We start from the raw sequence: 6000 nt of genomic DNA on the forward strand, positions 1-6000 counted from the left end.
AATATTGACAGCCATACCTTTTTTATTTCACTTTGCTTTATTGTACTTTGCAGATATTGTATTTTTAAGAAAGTTAAAGGTTTGTGGCAACTCGGCAAATTTATCAGCACTACTTTCCTATAGTGTTTGCTCACTCCATGCATCTGAGTCACATTTTGGTAATTCTCATAATCTTTTAAATTTTTCATTATTAATATATTTGTTTTGGTGATCTGTGATCAGTGATCTTTGATGTTACTATTATAATTGTTTTGAGGTACCGTGAATCATGCCCTTATGACAGTGAACTTAATTGATAATTGTTACATGTTCTGATGAGTCCACTAACTGACTATTTCTCCATCTCTCATCTTCACCTTGGGCTTCCCTATTTCCTGAGACACAACAATATTGAAATTTGGTCTATTAATAACCCTATTAGAAACACTAATTGTTGAAGTAAAAGGAAGACTTGAATATCTATCATTTTAAATCAAAAGCTAAAAATGATTAATTTTAGTGAGGAAGGCATGTCAAAAACCAAGATAGACCAAAAGTTAGGCCTCTTCTACCAAAGTACCAAGGTGTGAACACAAAGAAAATGCTCTTGAAGGAAATCAAAAATACTACTCTGTGACCACATGAATGATAAGAAAGCAAAACAGCCTTACTGCTGATTTGGAGAAAGTTTTAATAGTCTGAAGAGGAGATCAAACTTGCTGCAACATTTCCTTAAACCAAACTCTAATCCAGAGCAAACCCTAATTTTATGAAAGCTCAGAGAAGTGAGCAAGCTGCAGAAGAATACATTGAAGCTAGCAGAGGTCAGTTCATGAAGCTTAAGGAAAGAAGCCATCTTCATAACATAAAAGTACAAGGTGAAGCAGCAACTGATGTAGAAGCTGTGACACATTATTCAGAGCTACATAAGGTAATTAATGAAGGTGTCTACACTAAACAACAGATCGTCAATGTAGATGAAACAGCCTTATATTGGAAGGAGATGCCGTCTAAGAGTTTCATAGCTAGAAACTTGATATCTGTTTACATCATGGTTCACTATATATTTTAAACCCACTATAGAAACCTACTATTTAGAAAAAAGATTAATTTCAAAATATTGCTGCTCATTGATAATGCACCTGGTCACCCAAGAACTCTGATGGAGATGTACAAGGAGATTAATATTATTTTCATGCCTGCTAACACAAAGTCCATTGTGTAGCCCATGGATTAAGGAGTAATTTTTATTTTAAAGTCTTATTATTTAAAAAATACATTTTGTAAGGCTACAGCTGCCACATGTAGTGAGTACTCTGATGGATCTGGGCAAAGTACACTGAAAACCTTCTGGAAAGGATTCACCATTCTATATTCCATTAAAAACATTTGTGATTTATGGGAAGAGATTTTAAAAAATATATCAAAATTAATAGGAATTAGGAAGAAGTTTATTCCAAACCTCATAGATGACTTGAAGGTTCAGGACTTCAGTGGGGGACGTAAATACAGCTGTGGTGGAAATAGCAAGAGAAATAGAATCAGAACTGGAGCCTAAATATCTAACTGAATTGCTGCAATCTCATGATAAAACTTTAATGGCTGAAGAATTGCTTCTTTTGAAGGGTTTTTTGAGATGAACTCTATTCCTGTTGAAGAGGCTGTGAAGATAGTTGAAATAACAACAATGATTTAGAATCTATATATATAAAAGCCCAGCAACTGGAATGGCGGAATGACAGAGCGACCGGAATGACCAGTGGCTATGATGTGCACTGCAGCAGCCAAACAGCCTGATTCAGGACCCGATTGCCCCCCCTTCCCCTGGGGGCCTGCCCTGTCCCCAATAAGTCCCCAACACCCTGATCAGGGGTGGGGTTGGCCAGCCAACCACCTGTGGCCCTTCCCCCCTGCTGGCCCGGCCCGATGGGCCCCCATTGGGGTGGACCTGCCAGACCCCACCTGTGCACAAATTCATGCACCAGGCCTCTAGTATTATATAGACTTAATTAATGAAGCAGCAGCAGAGTTTGAGAAGATTGACTTCAGAGACTTTCTGATTTGAGATTTTGTATTTTTTCTCCCCTGCAGTATTTTAACCTAATGCTTTAAACTGGCTTGAGTCACTGGTCTTCCTCCACAGTTGTGATTTCTACTCCTCTCCTGATTATTCTATTTTTGGCAGTTTGAGTTAAACCACTTTTCTTGCCAGTCCAGTATTATCTATGCTCAACACATACTGACCACACTCAAAATTATTTAAGTGTGGACTGCTCAGTAGTCATGAGCAATTAGAACATATCTTTTCCTTCTCAAATTCAATATCTACATTCCTGGACTCAGTACTCAGCTAGTCACTTTCAAATGACCTAACCACAATTCATTCACAGAATTTTGATAAAAATGGCTGGTCTAGAAATTGTCACTTAAGTAATGATGGTAAGAACTGGAAATTGCCTTTTACATCAAAATAAACATTCTCTTTTCAAGTATCAGCTGCTCTAAGGAAACAGCAAATTTTATCTTACTCTAATATAAAAATTGGGATTAAGTCACCCAAGGGAAAATGAAAGGATTACAGTTTTTGATGTGTGTGTGTGTGTGTGTTTTAAGTACAATGTGAATAAAATATTAAAAATATAGTAAGGAACTCCTTGTTACTGAAAATATGAAGCAAGAGATGAACAACACGTCTTTCTTCGCAGTCTCCACTACATGGGGGTGTTGAGATCCACCCCCAGCAGGTCCAGAGGTTCCCAAAGGTGTGGACTGAGTTGGCAAAGAAGGAATGACACGGAGACAGCATTCAGTTGATCAGCATAGCCAGGTTCTCTCTTTTTCTCCTTTATTGTCCTGTTACAACTGTATTTATAAGCATGACATAATGGTATGTTTTGGGTCCTCCCTTGGCCTTCAACAGTCCTGGTTTCATGTCCATAGTTTCTTATCTGACCTTTGCCAAAAATCCTGTCTCTATCTAGTTCTTTCGATTTTAATCTTGTCTAGGTTAATCTCTGTGTTCCATTATAAGGGCTATTCCAAGGTCACTATTCTACTGCTCTACTGATAAGCTACAAGGAAGTGACTGAAGAAGATTATCCTACCCAGTAAAGGTTATGTCCTCCTTGCCTTCCCTGGGACTGCCCTGTGTCAGTGGGTCTCCAGGGGTATAGGCTTTGGTGCTTTCCCTGGTGGGAAGACCCCTGGGGATGTGGGCCCAACAAGTCCCAAATTTATTGCCAACAGTCTTAGTCCAAGTTCTTCATAAGTAGTACATGGTGTACATGGTATTTCTGTAACACTAGGGGGTTTTACTGATTCATTCCCCTCCCCAGTCCTGTCAATCCCCAACTCCAGGGAAACATCCCCACCTGGGGAAACAACCTTTCTCGGGGAGGTGGCCCTGGTTAAAACACATAGTGCTAAAAAGGGGGGAGAAAACATATTAAGAAAAATGTGCCCTATACGCCAGGTCCCTTGAAACATATGCTGTGCAGATGTTTCTTCCCTGCAGTGACTGTGTCAAGCAGCAAGGATGGACCAGCTTCCGGCAAATTCCCCCATTTTTATTTTTTAAATGATAGCGCATGTAAATCAGCAGCCACCTCTCGGATTGGGTTGTTTAAGACTAAGAAGAAGACTGGCAAGCAATGACAGTGAGCATAGCTATAAACATAGTGGATGGAATGCACACGGAGCCTTGTTCCTATAGAAGGTTGCTGGCCTCTTCAGTCAAGGATTTCAGCTGTGCCCAAGTCGGCGGTTTGGTTGTCCTCATTGATCTGGCTAGTGGTGGCGTTGCTGGTGACGGGCTTCCCAAAGCGTCAGCGCGTTGACCGGCTGGATCAACGGGTCCATCAGGGCCATGCTTGAGGGTGGTGTCGACATCCTAGGAGGAGTCAGTTGTGCCCTCTGGGTCGGCTGATATGGATGATACCGTTCGACTGTGTCAAGCAGCAAGGATGGACCGGCTTCCGGCATGGGGGTAAGTTTTAGAGAATGTATTGAGGGAATTAATGCTAAGAGCAGGCTATTAGAATAACTTACAATTAAGATGCACTCAATGCCAACATTCTTCAATCCTAGTTGACTTTTTTTTTTATAGGACACAAAGAAAGATACTTTTTCTAAGAAAAATAACATATGGGCCCCAATTATAATGTGGAGAGCTTAATAAACAATAGTTACATATGAACCTAATGGTGGACTATAAGAAGGTATGTATGAAACTCCTAAACCAAAGATAGGCAATGACTCTGACAAATCTCAGAGGGAAGGAGGGGTGGAGTGGGAAGAGATCAACAAAATAATTTATATGCACATATGCATAACTCATGGACACAGACAATAGTGCAGTGAATGCCTGGGTGGGGGCACAGCAAGGGGGAGGGGATCAATGGGGGAAAGAAGGGGACATCTGAAATGCTTTCAACAATAAAGATTAAAAAAGTAGATAGGCAATGATTGCAACCATTTCTTTTTTAGGTTGTGTTAATAAAAATTCCAGAAGATCTTTCTGAGAAATTAAAAGAGAGTTTAATTAGATATAGTTTGCAAATCAGGGGAAAAAAAGCTCTTGGCATGAACCAAAAGCATGCACACAGGTGGGGAAATAGAGTGGGCTTTTAAAGGAAAACTTTGCAAGGAGCTGATTAGTAAAGAGATAGGTTGTTAGAGGAGACCAGATCACAAACATACTCTATTTACTTTCTGACTGAAGGGGGCAACAGGACCTTCAATATTCAGCTGACTTAGTGGTCAGCAAGTGGGTTGTGAGATAAGAATGACTTATATATGATTAATCCTAGTTTTTATCCAGGCTTGCAACACAAAGACCTTGTGATCAAAAAGTTATTGTGACAAATAACACTAAGAGTGTTATTTATCAATAGCACAAGGAGTATGTCTTATCAAACAGCATGCACAGCACCAGAGGCTGTCTGCCCTGAAGGCAGTTTAAGAACCCAAAAGAGCAGTCATGCCTTGTAAGAAGCTTTAGAGTCCAAACTACAAAATATCCAAATATTGGGCCATAAATTATGATATTGAAGATCTTATAAGTCTTTAGTTGGAATAATGAAGACTAACACTTAGAAGCAAATTTTATATTTATTATGATTATATCTGTGTATTTTCTAAGGGGTGAGTTTTGATATTTAGCATTGACCGCCTACTGTGATTAATGAAAGAAAGCAAGATATGGCACTTGACAAGGTCCAGCCTTACAAATAATTCCAGAAAATACACCTTGTAGGAACACATACATACTTTGTAAACCATTTGCTACTAATAATATTGCTAACTTAGAAGAGTCACAATCCACATCTAAACAACTTATATATAAGTCACTGGTGGATATTTTTGTGAAATATGTTTTAAAGTTTAAATATTTCTATAATCCTTACATATAAAATCACAGGTATTATTACTTTATAAGGTAGAAACCTTATATCTCTTAGAAACTGAACTAGCACAGCATTGTAACTCAAAACATTATACTCTGGAAGATGCCAAAATTTGGAAATAGCCTTAGGAAGGCTTCTAATGGCACTGCTACTGAGAAGGCTCTGGAAAGGTGGAGAGGGGACTGGTTAGGGAGGAAAATGTTGAGTTATTCTGATCAGCTTAGGATCTGGTGATTTCACTTATACAGCACTGTTCAAGAAAATGTTGATTTCCATCAAGATGACAGTGTAGGTCAGTGGTTGGCAAACTCATTAGTCAACAGAGCCAAATATCAATAGTACAACAATTGAAATTTCTTTTGAGAGCCAAATTTTTTAAACTTAAACTATATAGGTAGGTACATTGTTATTAACTTAATTAGGGTACTCCTAAGGCTTAGGAAGAGCCACACTCAAGGGGCCAAAGAGCCGCATGTGGCTCGCAAGTCAAAGTTTGCCCACCACGGGTGTAGGTAAATGTGTTATTTGCCTCTTCCCACAACCACATCAAAATTACAGCTAAACTTAGCATATTCATCTTTCAGAATGGCCTGAAATCTGGCTAAGTGGAAGTCCT

At 39.1% G+C, this 6000-nt stretch overlaps 1 pseudogene; it reads left to right on the top strand.

The window, feature by feature from the left end:
* LOC139002612 (tigger transposable element-derived protein 1-like) overlaps positions 1–5723 on the top strand; it is a 56252-nt pseudogene extending 50529 nt beyond the window's left edge.
* Positions 5724–6000: the final 277 nt, after the last annotated feature.

The sequence above is a fragment of the Myotis yumanensis genome, unplaced genomic scaffold, assembly GCF_028538775.1.
Source record: "Myotis yumanensis isolate MYYU_CA2020_CCGP unplaced genomic scaffold, mMyoYum1.0.hap1 SCAF_2, whole genome shotgun sequence".
Taxonomy (NCBI): Eukaryota; Metazoa; Chordata; class Mammalia; order Chiroptera; family Vespertilionidae; genus Myotis; species Myotis yumanensis.